The sequence below is a fragment of the Tribolium castaneum genome, chromosome 5, assembly GCF_031307605.1.
Source record: "Tribolium castaneum strain GA2 chromosome 5, icTriCast1.1, whole genome shotgun sequence".
NCBI classification, from domain to species: Eukaryota; Metazoa; Arthropoda; class Insecta; order Coleoptera; family Tenebrionidae; genus Tribolium; species Tribolium castaneum.
Genome location: NC_087398.1, coordinates 2,476,959 through 2,490,835, shown reverse-complemented (window position 1 = coordinate 2,490,835; position 13,877 = coordinate 2,476,959). Strand labels below are relative to the sequence as shown.

The 13,877-nt window shown below is 34.7% G+C and overlaps 1 long non-coding RNA gene and 2 other non-coding genes across 3 annotated transcripts; 1 reads left to right on the top strand and 2 right to left on the bottom strand.

The window, feature by feature from the left end:
- Positions 1–6,458: 6,458 nt before the first annotated feature.
- LOC103313260 (hypothetical protein) lies at positions 6,459–7,014 on the bottom strand. The gene is made up of 3 exons (XR_010334199.1): positions 6,869–7,014; positions 6,702–6,818; positions 6,459–6,649 (listed from the first exon to the last, which is right to left on the bottom strand). It is a non-coding gene; the product is annotated as a hypothetical protein (transcript).
- Positions 7,015–7,844: 830 nt separating this feature from the next.
- On the bottom strand, positions 7,845–9,966 carry LOC103313229 (uncharacterized). The gene is made up of 5 exons (XR_010334386.1): positions 9,773–9,966; positions 9,606–9,722; positions 8,258–9,552; positions 8,094–8,207; positions 7,845–8,039 (listed from the first exon to the last, which is right to left on the bottom strand). It is a non-coding gene; the product is annotated as an uncharacterized LOC103313229 (transcript).
- LOC135266376 (uncharacterized) lies at positions 8,484–12,384 on the top strand. Its single transcript, XR_010334387.1, has 2 exons — positions 8,484–8,601; positions 11,964–12,384. It is a non-coding gene; the product is annotated as an uncharacterized LOC135266376 (long non-coding RNA).
- Positions 12,385–13,877: the final 1,493 nt, after the last annotated feature.

Below are 13,877 nucleotides of genomic sequence, written 5' to 3'. Positions count from 1 at the left end.
GTCTCTTCCTTATAAAGCACTGTCTGACCGCCTGGATTTATGGTGGTGCTTTAGCGTGGGAGGCAATTAAAGCTCTTCATGATCGCTTTGACGATTTCGTCCTGTCACCAAGGACTCGGCGGTAAAAAAATACGCGCGTTGGTTTTGCAACCCGAAATTCGTTGCCAAGTGGGAGTCACAGTTTTTGCAATCAGATTTGTATCTGTTTTATTGTAATTGTCTTTTTCTAAATAGATTTAACGATATTCTAATTAGCTCTGCGATCAGTTGACATTGCCTTGTAAGGATTTTTTAATTAGGTATTGTACGCGACCACCGAAAATAACAACACCTAATGGAAAATCTGGTTATAATTACAAAAAACACGATTTTTTGGCCACTTAAGGTTGAGATGTTAATCTCGCAACACAAGGATTACAAGATAAAAACAAATTGCGTTAACACGTGACTGGACGATTTAGCGAAGTCATTTGAAATAAACTGTAGCAAAGACATTTTTTACGTTTATCCAAAAGTCCCGGTTCAATTGTATGTGCTTGAGTGGAAAATAGTAGATGTACGAGTGTAATTTACTACAATTTGTTCTTTAATTGCATAATATATGGATACTAAGTGGTGTAATTTTCACATTTAATGATGTATTAGAAAAATTATCGAGAGGTTTATTATCCTGTGTTATTTTTATTAACGCAATTAATCAAGCGAAATTAAAAGCTCTTGCTTTTGTCATAAGATTAACTGTACGACATACTAATTTTATTACACGAACATTAATAAACATCCACAATCAGAGCCGTTATTTATTGGTAATTTATATTGGGAGTAAAAGCATAATTTTCAAATACACAAGCAATGGCATATTTTTATATGGATCGAAATATTAATTAATTTAATATTGTAATTAATTTATTAATAATCTAATCTTAATACATGTCATAAATAAAAAATTACTGCACCTTGATCTATAAAAATTATAGCTGTGACAAGAACAAATCAGTCCACTTGAATTTAATATTTCAAAACATCGTAACGATTTCAGAAATGCAAAATCGAAGGACGTTGTTTTAACAATTGTAGATTGCTGTTTACCCACAGTTTGTGAAGATATTTGGCTTTATATTAAATTTTTTAAATGTTTAAAATAGTCGACATTTACGTGCTTTTTTGGATATTTGGCGCTTGTTCTGTGCACCTCTGATATTTTTATTCGCAAATGCCTCCATACTTAATTAGGCAACATCTTCTAAATGTCGTTTATTACATCGTGATTTATACATTAGAGCTAATTATACAACGCATTATAACACCTTCTCTTCACACCACCTGTTTCAAAGCACCAACCTTTCTTGCTCCGTCTAGACGGTAGCCACATTAGCTATCAAAACACTAGCGCTTAGCAAATTTACGACATGAGACCCTTGATCGATTGAAAGTAACACTTCATTGTATTATTATTAGAGTAATTGAATTATAAAGGTCACCAAGTCACAATAGCCGATCTACCGACGATCTAACAGCAAGAAAAAGTGCGTTTGGCAATGGCACCCTAGCTGGCACTATATTGTGCATCGTCCTTGGTAAAACACGAGCTAAAGTAGAACAGAATGACTCTACAACAATAATTAATTTTGCGCTTGCAACTCTCGGTTCATTACGTTCGGATTGTCTTAATTAAATCTGATTGGGAGTGATTTGTCGAATCGGGAGGAGGCGCAGGTCCTTCCTGCTGCGAGGACCTTGTGACAGTTAGCTGTGCGGTGTCACCGAATAAAATTGCATAAAACCTAGCAGCACCCACTCGAAATAAAATACGGCTCTCCTACACGCAGCTTACACATGTATTTGTCTTGTAGCGATGATAATCGGTGAACGGCATTCAAAGTTTTTATGAAAATTCCGAGTAAGGTCAGCAAGGCCACCCGCGTTTATTTATAATCGTAACTAATCTACCCGCCGCAATTACATTATAGGAAACGATTGGCCTAGTCATATCACTTGAAATTTAATTATCCGCATGCAGGTGATTATTAGCTGGAAACGCAAAATAACTTCCAACTTTTATAGACTCGTTTAATATTGGCCATCTTTCATCTTAGAGCGGGAAAAAGCTTCAAGGCTGCCTGCTTTATGCAAATTATATAACTGTTCCACGTTCATAGATAAATAATCGTTACTTCTTGGCCGACTGTGCGAAAAATTATTAAATTACATAATTTCCCATCTTGGACTGCTGCTGATCACAATCGGGACACGACCTCTTTCCACCCAGATCCTAATTAAGCATATCTCGGAGTCATTATTTTCAAAGACCATCCACAATGTGAAAAACCATTGACCTTAGTTAGGCTCTGCTCGTTTATTGTTGCACTTTAATAACTACTCATTCCTGTCAAATCTTTAGTTGATTTTATGATGCAACGCATTTATCTTCGCTTCTTGAAAAAACACAAATGGAATACGTACTAGTGCTGTGATGAAATGTTTTGCCGCAATAAACAATAATCTCTCAGAATAGCCTCCCAGAATCAATTCATACCCACCCACACGCCCAACACATTAATCTAATATTGCGATATTACTCTGCTTCCACTTTTTACAACCACAAAATTATGAAACTCAAACATTTCCTTAATTTCTTTCGTCCTTGTATTTCAGGACTGTATCAATAGTTTTTCATTTTTATTTTTATTCCTGCGCCAGGACGAGGATTGATTTTGCATCAAAGGCTTTGTCCATTGTGCTCCAAGTTTATATTTTGATTAATGATGAAGTTGCTTAACTAACGTAGCATTGATTAATTCCAAGAAGCCGTATTTTTAACACAACATTGTAAACTCATTTGAGAACAATTAGATACAGTTCCTAGTGAAGAACGGTGTAATGATGAGTAACTATGCCTATTAATTACTTCTTTAGTCTTCGACCCTATACAAATACAAAGCGAAAAAATATTTTTCGGATTTTTCCAAGTTGTGGTTACATCACTCTGAGCGTTTGCTAAACGCTGGAAAAATCGCCTGTTGGCATGTTTACAGCATGATGCGCTCGCGTCTTTGTGCGTTCTGTGGCCACAGTCTATGGCCGCTATTAAAGGATTATCCGATAGGCACTTACTTAATCAAGTCTCTTGACACGAGATGCATGTCACGTTGGTCTGTTAAAGCCTCTATAGCCAAGTATGGACGCTGTTACTGAACGTTTTTATTGTTTAATTGGTAAAACGAGCTCTTTTCTTAGAAATATTATGTGTTCAATTACCGCCATGGTAAATTAATTAATTTGCTTTAATTAATGAGAATGTTTGAGGTATAAGAATGTTGTAAGAGGTAATTGCAACAGTGCAAATATTTCCCCATTACGTGCCATCTAACTAAAAGTAGTTACAGTCCGATTAGCACGAAATGATAAAAACTGAGATACAGAATACCGGGAACAGACACACTTATTTGGGAAATAATAGGGATTGCTACCGGAGAAGCGCATTTGCATAATTAATTGGCGTCAGCTCTCGAATGAATATGTCTCAAAAGAATGATGAAAGCTTTCGGCATTGATGCTTGTCTCATTTTTTTGGCAACGGATAGACAACTAAGGTTAAGTTTTTTTCGTAACAATTAATTACAATATTTGTTTTATTTCTTAATTAATTATTCTGTAAATCAATGTCAGACCGACGGACTGATACAAGTTTTTTCTTAAATAAACAAGTATTACGTTGCAATAATCAAACGATCACTAGCTTTCGGCGTGATGACAAGTTTGTGCATCAACCCATCGAGATAAGTAATGTTATAGGACGTGCAATGAATAAATTTCTCCATTCATGAAAAACCAAATGACTAATTTTATATTTATGCGAAACACAGTTATTTAAAGGACAGTAAAAATGCACAAATAATTAAGTCGGCCAATTAATTCGAATTTCCGGAATTCCGGAATGACTAGATGAATTGCTCCACCGGCTTTTGCGATAAATAAGCCGATTTGCAACTCATGTTTAAAAATTAAGAGAGAATAAAACAACAATTTTTCACAATTTCATGTTTCTCTAGTGTTTTATAGGCACATAAAATAGTTCCAAAAGGTGTTGGCTGCACCCACGAACCCAAAAATTGTACAATAATGATATCATTTATTCAAATTATTACACGATTTCTCTGTCAGGCATTAATTTTTTATTAATAATTTTTGTAATGCCTTAGCAATTTTCCTCTGATTACGAAAGCTCGTCCGCATTTTACTTTTGGTGATTTATACGGCTACCGTGTCGTATTTTTTCCATTTTAATGATTTGCAAAAGCGATGCGCAATCTTTGTGAAACTTTGCGCGATTTATTGGCCAAAATAATATTCTGAAATTAGTGAGAGTAAGAGAGTTCAGATTTATTATAGCACACGGAAAATAATCAGACACCTGTTTAAAACTATATTTAGCCTCGGTTGTTTATTTATAACGATCTCGTGCAATATGTCGCCACAATTAAACACCCACGCAGATGTAACACTTCTTGGCGTGTCGTCACACGTTTATTCACACCATCTGGCAAAATTCTGCGTTTCTGATAACTTTTCATTATCGTTCGGAGTTGCGGAAGTTTGCTCAGCGGAAGGAATAATCCGATAAAGCGTCGCCAAGCGGTCTATTTTTAATCTTACAACCAAGACGTGCATCCTTCCTCTAATGAGTAATGATCTGTTCATTCATAAAGTGTAGATGTCATCAGCAAGTTCACGGCCTGGACAGTACGTGATGTCGCGCCGCAACATCCTGCAAAAGTAGTGTCACAATTCCTGCAAAAACTCTCCCGGAGTGCGATAACCTAATTAAAGCGTCAGGAAGACGGGCGATAATCGCGTCAAACGCCAGGAAGACTTAAAGTTGGCATTAATATTTCGATAAGCATCGACTATTTATCACAAGCATCATCTAAATTGAGTTTGTAAAGCAGGACGTTTTAGGTCAATGCTGACGGTTATGGTCTTCATTACAGGACAATTGCGCATCGTTAAGTCAAATTTTGGGTATGGGTTTTGGGTCAAAGTTAAACTGGCTAATGACTGCTAATCTCTAAATTCAGCCTCGTTTTATTTTATGGATAGATGGCGAAATTATAATAATTGACCCAACAATGTCTGCGAATAAAGTTGTCTGATTGTGCATGCTCATAATAACACGCGTCTGTCGGCTATTATATAGAAACACACGCCACAACACATTATTAGTTTCATTAAGTTCTCTAAATATGGACATTTCGGCCTGAACGGCCCTTTTTATCGAATTAAGCAACGGCAAGAAGTCGCATAAATCTCCCCAACTATGGATGGCTAATTCGCATTTACTTAGTTGTAATGAGATGCGGTTTTTAAGCACGACTTTTGCCTTACTTGCTCTGTTTATAATTTCACACTTAAAGGCGAAAGTAATTGAAAGATTGGGGAAAAAATACGACTGAACGGTACAAGGTAACACAATCGCTGAAACAGCTTCAAAAAATAATAGCCCACAGAACACCCATGAAGCTATTTTTCCCGCAATTACAATTAGAGTTAATGGAACGAAAAAACTAAGCCCAAACAAATGCGGTGTTAAAAAACGTGATGCTGGACAATTCACAAAATCGGTGAAAAAGTAACAGCTATGCAAGGATGTTTCATAATTTGCATGTCTTGCGTGGAATTTGCAAAGCACACTTAATCACGAATAACAAAGGATCCTTGATAATAAGTATTATTACACGTAACCTTTCCCCATCCCTTAATTCGTCAATTTCACATACAATCGGGAGATTCATATCGAATGTTTAACTGAACATGCGTTCGTGTTTAGTTGTCTTTGCATGTGCGTTATGTGATTTGTAATTTTGACATTTACACTGTTTATGGCCGCGATGAATCTACAACAGTCGCGGATAATAGATTCAAGAGAAGAGTTTAATGTAATAAACATAAATATAAGGTGGCACTTGTCTAAACGCCGTAATTAATAAATTATAAATGAAAGACGTATAAGACTTTATCAAGAGGGATCCAGTAATGTGAGATACCAAATTTGGTTCGATGTTTTCTACGAGAAATTAACACTTCGGTGGGAAAAGTGCACAACAGTTATGCTGCCTTAACGATTTTAAATCGTGTTCAATAATTAAAATTGATGTAGCTGGAAATTAAGAAGTGCCAACAGCTGTCACAGGTTTTTCCTGGACACTAAAATATCCGAAAAACTGTCAGGCGCTTAATTAAGAAAAATGACTCTCTCACTTATAGACATTTGTTAAGAAAAATAAATTGTAATCTTGGTAGATTAACTTGTAATAATAGCCTAAAAATACATTAATGTCATCTTAAGCCGGTTGGTTGATGACAAAAATTTATCATTTAAATCGTAATTTAAAATTTAAACAACTCAAATGGCTTCTACTAAGTAATCGATTGGGTGCTCTTTTTAAAAAGACACATGATTTCTGTTTTATACATGTTTTATTTTATGAACTATTGACTGCGCGTCACTCCAGTTCAGGAAGTTTTTCATTACATAAATCCTCGTTGCATTTATAACACTTGCCTTCATTAACTTCAACAATACCATTACAAACATCATCCGCAAGTTCTTCAGTAGCACAGTTCCTTGATGTAACAAAAAAATAATGACCTGAAATTTTTTTTTAAGAGAAAACGAAAACATTTTTTATTTTACCACGTACTGCTGCCATCAGTATTAATAGCTACACAGTGAGTTTCATTTTCTTCGCAAGTAACTTCAGAAGGAGAGTCGCATTCTTTTTTGTCAAAACAAGCATAGCATTTGAGGGAGTAAGCCCCTAGTTTTTAAAAATTGCAAAAATTCGGTTTTACAACTTGTAGTACTTACCATTAAAAGAAATTACAGCAAGGAAAAAGAGTGGCAAGACTGACATCTTGGTAACTTGGTTAGACACCTTCTTGAGGTGTGAAAGAAACCTTTCTGCCTTTTATACTTACTTCATATCAGTATTTGTTGAAAAGACGTCACTGTTTGTTTTTATTTAAATACACTTTCGCATTATGTTAATGATTGTTAATGCATAGCAGTGCAGTATAATAATTGTGTAATAATTACCCCACGTGTTATCTTCCTGGCGCCTTTTACATATGTTTTGGAAATTATAAAACACATCAAATATAACAACTTTTCTAAATAACGTTTTGCAAAATTCTTATTTATGATTTTCACTGTTTTCCTTCTTGTGTAAACCAGCCGGTCAGTCTTTAATAATTAGTTTGTTTTCATAGCAACAATTTTAATTGTTGTTTTCAATTGTTTAAATTGTCCGTTTCTATCACAACGAAAATAATTAGGCTCTTTTATTTTTTTATCCATAGGCGGGTACACCTTTCAGGTTGTTATTTTTTTCCAAATTTTAAGAAAACTTGCGAATTTTTTATTGAATTACAAATAGAAAAGATGTTCCATTTGTTTAGTTCGGTTACCTGTTAAAATAACCACATTTCAATTCCATGTCTCAAAATTTAAAATTCTTTAAGAAATTTTAGTCTGTGTACCCTGACACTCTATTATAATAAATACAAATTATAATAATTACTAACAGATTTTAAAGAGAATAGCCTTTCTGTAAAAATTACGATACGAAAACGTTTTAAAAAAGCTCAGTCACCATTTATTATACTCGTATAATTAGGTTTGTAAGCTTCAATTGTCTTTTGTCTTTTTTTTAAACGTTATGTAGAAGTCCCAGTTTTTCGGTTCGTATTTTTTTAATATTCCTAGTTTTGAAGCATTTACAAGATTTTACTTAGAAAATGAAAATTTTGTGATTTCACGTACTTTTTTGAAAAAAGGCACATGATTTCTGCTTTATATACATATTTTATTTATTTTTATTTATGTATACTTCATTTCAATTCAGGAAGTTTTTCATTACATAAATCCTCTTGGCAATCATAACAGTTTCCTTCGCCCCTTTGTTTAACATCTCGACAAGTACTCTTCGCAATATTTTCAGTTGCACATCCCATTGCAGTCACATAATCCGTGTCTTTTTCTAAAAAAAATTTTTAGAAATAACGAGAATATACGTAGATATTTTATCACATACTCTCAGGATCAATTTTAACAGCTACACAGTAGGTTTCCTCTTCATCACAATTATCTTCAGACGGAGATTCGCAATTCTCTGAACCACAATAATAGCACTTGAGGGAGTAAACCCCTAATTTTTAAAAATTATAAAAAGTTGGTTTTACAACATGCGCTACTTGCCATTGAAAGAAATTACCGCAAGGAATAAGAGTGACAAGACTGATGACATCTTAGTAACTTGCTTAGACACTGTCTTAAGAACCTTTTTGTCTTTTACATTTATTTCATATCAGAGTTTATTGAAAAGACGTCATAGACGTTTATTTTTATTAAAATACACTTTCGTATCATGTTAATAATTGTTAATGTATAGCAATAGCAGCACAGTATGATAATTGCTCCACGTGTTATATTTCTGACGCCTGTTACACACGTTTTGGAAATTATAAAAAATAGCCAGTTATAGCCACATGTCCTAAAATTTAAAATACAACTATCGGTACAAGCAGTGTACTAAAAATCCGGTAAGTATCAAAGGCTTGAACAAGATTTTCTCGTTTTCTCATGTTAAAAACTCAGTTTGTGGTTGTTTCCTTCTGTGCTTAATTACAAAAACATTTGGTAAATGACTAGTACCTTCATAATTTTCATTGCAAGAAACAGAGCAATTTAATATAGAGATAAGGGAATTTTTGGTGGAAATAAAAAGTCCAATCGTATACAGGCATATTTGAATACAAATAGTAAAAATTTAGAGTCTGTGTTATAAAAACATCTGTTGACGCCACTCGTACTTTGATTCAATATTTATTTTATATTTTTTATATTCCTTTTTCCATTCTTAGAATGTACGAGAAATTTTGCTCTGTTTACTTTACACCCCCTATAATTACGAAGTACGCAGTAATAAAGTAAATAAGTTTGTAAGCTTCAATTTTCCTTTATGTAGAAATTTCAGTTTTTTTGGCTCGTCATTTTTGAAGAAACATCTTTAGTTTAGAGATATATTTTTAGTTCAAAAATTGTTGTTAATTCATGTCTATTATATCAATATTTTGTGTAGAAGGTGGATGTTAAATACCTAGGTAGGTATAGCGTTTTCTAAGTAGTATTATTATTTTTTCTTAGTAAATTTTATTTTAATACCAAGCATCTTTAAATACTATTTACAATATATTACTTAGAGATTGACTATTATTTACGTGGCAGTTTATTAGTATCCCTTTTATTTCTGTGATCTCACGCACTTTAAAAAAAACATGATTTCTGTTTTAGATGCATATTTTATTTTATTTATTGTATTTATATGTATTTACAATTTTGTCCACATCACTCCAATTCAGGAAGTTTTTCATTACATAAATCCTCTTGGCAATTATAACAGTTTCCTTCACTCATTTCTTTTATATCCTTACAAATGCCTTCGGCAGTATATGGAGTTGCACAGCCCCTTGAAGTCACATAAAAAGTATTTTCTAAAATTTTTTTTTAGAAAAACAATAATATTTATGGTTATTTTACCACATACTGTCTGGATAAGTTCTAATAGCTAGACAGTAGGTTCTATCTTCAGGACAAGTAATTTCCTTCGGAGATTCGCAATTATCGTCGAAACGACACATATAGCATTGGAGGTAGTAGACCTCTAATTTTTTTAAATATTAAAAATTCGGGTCTACAACATGTGGCTCTTACCATTAAATGAAATTACTGCAAGAAATAAGAGTGACAAGACTGACATTTTGGGTAACTTGGTTAGAGGCTTTCGTGAGGTGTGAAAAAAAACTTTGTGCTTTTTATACTTACTTCATTTCAATATTTGTTGAAAAGACGTCACTGTTTTTATTTAAAATAATACTTTCGTATCAAATAAATAATCGTTTAATGAATACCAGTACAGTATAATAATCGCAAGGTTTTACAACAAATAAATAATAATAACCACCACGTGGAAATTTGTGAATCAACTTTATAAAAATTGCGAGCTTTTCTCAACTTCTTTTGGCTTTTGAAACAGTGTTACTTCACCGTTAAATATTAAGGAAACCTTCGTCAAACATTATTTGCAATGTATGTACTTTGTAAGTGGGGGTTTATAGCACTGTAAATTGGGTGTTAGTAATAGCTTGTCAACAATAAAGTTTCTTATTTGTCTTATAAAACACCGGATAAGTTATAGAAAGCCATTAATCAAATAATATTTATGAGTTAATTTGCAACCTCGATGTTGGATGTGCGATTTAAATCTGAAAAAATTGCCAAACTGTTGTTTGATTTATGGCAAAAAAACGAAATCTAGGAACAGTTCCACCGCGTGACATTTTATCCAAATGAAGCGCTACCGGATTTCAGGAACGTGGTGATGTATGAGAAGATAAACCATTAGAAGAATTTCATATAAAACAGGAAAATAATAGCTCGCGCGTAACAGTACTTTACCACTTTAGCAAAATTTCTAGGAATTACATAACAAGCCATGTTTGTTTCAGTGCTGTGTTTATTGATCCTCTTCATCTAATCGAGATTTTGACATTACCTAGCCAATTCAGGCGAACAGTTGAATCATCCCGGATAAATTGCACTTAGTCTACCTGCTCTATTATGAAATTCCAAATGCAATCCATTGTTGGCCGCACCTGTACTGTTTCAAGCTGTGCGAAATAATGCGAAAATATTATAATGTGTATCCATTAAAACATTACAAGGAATCGCGTCCGTGCTAATGTAAAACGACCGACACTGACGTCCCACTTCTCTCGTCAAAATTTTTCCGATGCAATTGCCGAAAATTGCGCAATAAATTTTACGACGACAATTACAATTAATTTGGACTGTTTTATGGCCCATGATTGCACTTTTTCGCGCACGGGGCGGTTTTTTGCTTGGTAAACGACGTCGTGCCAGGAACGATTTCGTCTCTTAAAGCTGGGAAAAATGCGCCTGATTGGCGGTCTCGCAATCAGCCATAAATACGGCTGTATTATCGCAATTATCTTATCTATTTATCATCGTGTTGTACGAGCAATTGAGATTAACGCTGGGAAAACTGCATTTTATAATAATCCTGACACGCATAAGTAAAGACAGACAGTTTAGTTCGTGTAGCTATTTATTGTTATTACACGCCGTGAAGGCTGGCGTCGTACTTGATTGACTCGGAAAATGGCGCGGAAAATCGGACTAAACGAGGGAACAAAGGGAGAAAGCGATTTGCTCCAAATAAAGACCGTTCAATCCTAGCTCGCACCAGGCAGTCCTAAAGCCTTGACGTCCATCACCCGAAAGTTTGTTTTATATGGCGCGATTATCCCGCCTTTCTCAACCAAACGAGATAATATCTCCACACATTTGCCTCATCTGAGTTGCCTCTTATGGAAAAATCGACTTCCGGCAATCTCCTTTCGAATTTGCTTAAATGGACAAAACTAACATTCTTCGTATATTGCAAATACGAGAGGAAATTTTTACGGAAGACGTAGCGTTTTGCAACCAAATGTCTTCAAACGAAATATCTCAATTCAGACTTTCGGTTTCATGCAAAAAATTGATTGCTATAATTAGCTAAAACTGTGTTTGAAACGAAAACGAAGAGCAATTTGTGTCTAAAAATAAATCGGAGAGGAAAAAACGCAAAGGTGTCAATCCATTAGTAAGTAGTTTGAGGAATCTGGCGGAAATTTTTCCGAAAAACTGACCGATCACAGTCGAATGCACGTGCCGTCAGATACAAGCAGTGCTTTCAGGTTACTGTTAGCTCCTTCAGCAAGTGGAAATAAAATAAATTTCACCTACCTAGAAGCCAGAATGTGAATAATTCATTGTCCAAACCGCAACTATTTGGGTTTAGCAAGAAACCACTAATTATTTTTTCGTGTAAATTTGACAGGATCGGCGACAAGCATCTCGAAGGCTAGCAAGATGCAAGAGGTTCCTAGTGAAATACCTAAGGCTGCCACCGAATCCAAGGCCAAATATCGGTGTCAGTGGTTCCACGACGTTACTAAGAATTTTCTCTAATGTGCCACAATAAAAAAACGTAATCATTTCTTCACTTAATCATCAGTCGCCTCCTAATTAAAATGTGTTAATTATTTTTTTATAATTGAATTCAGAGGCCACTTGAAATGTTCCCAATTTTTTGCAACAATAAGTAGTGTTGTTTTCTTGTTGACAAATCAAGGCAAAGTTGTTCTTGAGCTGCAAGGAGGATTTAGGATTGGTCCGCCGATAAGTCGGCACAATTATGGAAGAATGTGAACATGTGATTTGTTTATGAAAAAATAAATGAATAAAATGTAATAACAGTTTGTGGGAGACGTGGAAATATCATTGAAGTGATTCACTTGAAGGATTGCGTATGAGTAAGGTCTTTGTCCTTTCGCGCTGGGATTATGCTTATTTGCAAATAAGATTAGTGGAAAAAGCCTGGGGGACTTCTTGACCCTTCCTCTAGTGTTCTCGAAAAAATCCCCGCGATTAGAGTAATAGTGAATAATTTGTCCTCTGGATGATGTCATGCCGCCAGGAGTGAAACTGTAATGTTTATTTTCAAACCGTTGCAAAATGTATCGGTTTTGCCCAAAAAAGCGAGCCAAGACCCATCAAACCAATTTAATAAATTAGATGAGTCAGTGGGTTATTATGTCACAATCGAGTTTGCGAGCCGAAGCTTGTCCACATAATTTAGGAATTTTACGACAATAATTCACGTATAGCTAACAGTAAATCTTGTACGCTACCAACGCCGTCGAAGGCTGGCCGGATGTCTTCCAAAATCCGCAAACCGGCTTACCTTCGCGACAGACCCATTATCTAAACGGCTCCGTAATGAAACAATCAGCAAAAAATGATATGTGACATGTTTATGGACATAATAAAGTTGGTCTTTTTCGGCCCACCATCCGGAACAGGACAGCGAATTCGCCATGTTTATTGCCTGGAAACAACCGGACGGCTTTGACCTTCGTCCTCGGTCAGGAGGAGGTTTTTCAGGTCGTTGCTAAATCATCGTGTGACAAAATGACGGTGGGAGTCCGGGAGACCCGGAATATCGCCCGATGAGGCGCCTTGTAACCAACTCAATTACAATTGCAAGACCACGGACAGACTCACGATTTTCGTAATGAATTCCACGAATTTTACAACGAGACACTGCTGCCAACACAGACCGTGAACCGGCAAGGACTCGGGAAGAGCATTTTTCAAACAGACAGGGATGCCTTCTTTTGAATTACTAACAAAAACACGATTTTTTTTTCAGTATTTTAAGTTTTACTTACCAAGTGTGTCAGTTTGTTATTTATTAGCCCATCTCATTTTCTCTTATAATTTTGTGACTGCATATTTATTCCAGATTTTAATTTTTACTGACTTACCATAAATGTAACTGTTTTTTTTTGGTAAATTGCAGTTATAGTTTTTGGCAAATAACTCCGAATGTGTTAGGATTTACATTAGGGTTGTAATAAAAAAATGTTTCTTTTTTAATTCTGCATCAAATGATATAAAAATTAACAGGGGTTGCAGTTTGAAATAAGCGAAATAAAAGGCTCTAAAGTTTAAGAAGTTTGAAAATAAATTATATACATCCTGTAGTAATTCAGATCAATCAAACTTAATTAATAAGTCTGCTAGACCTTATTCAAGACGTACGTACTAATAATGTCATCATGAACGCAGCGTTTCTATTTTTTAATAATTTTTAAAAATTAAGGTTGAAACCTGATTTTTTTTACAAAATTACTTTAAGAACATATAAGAAGCTAGAAAGACTCTAATGAGCCCTAAAACACAGTAGCAT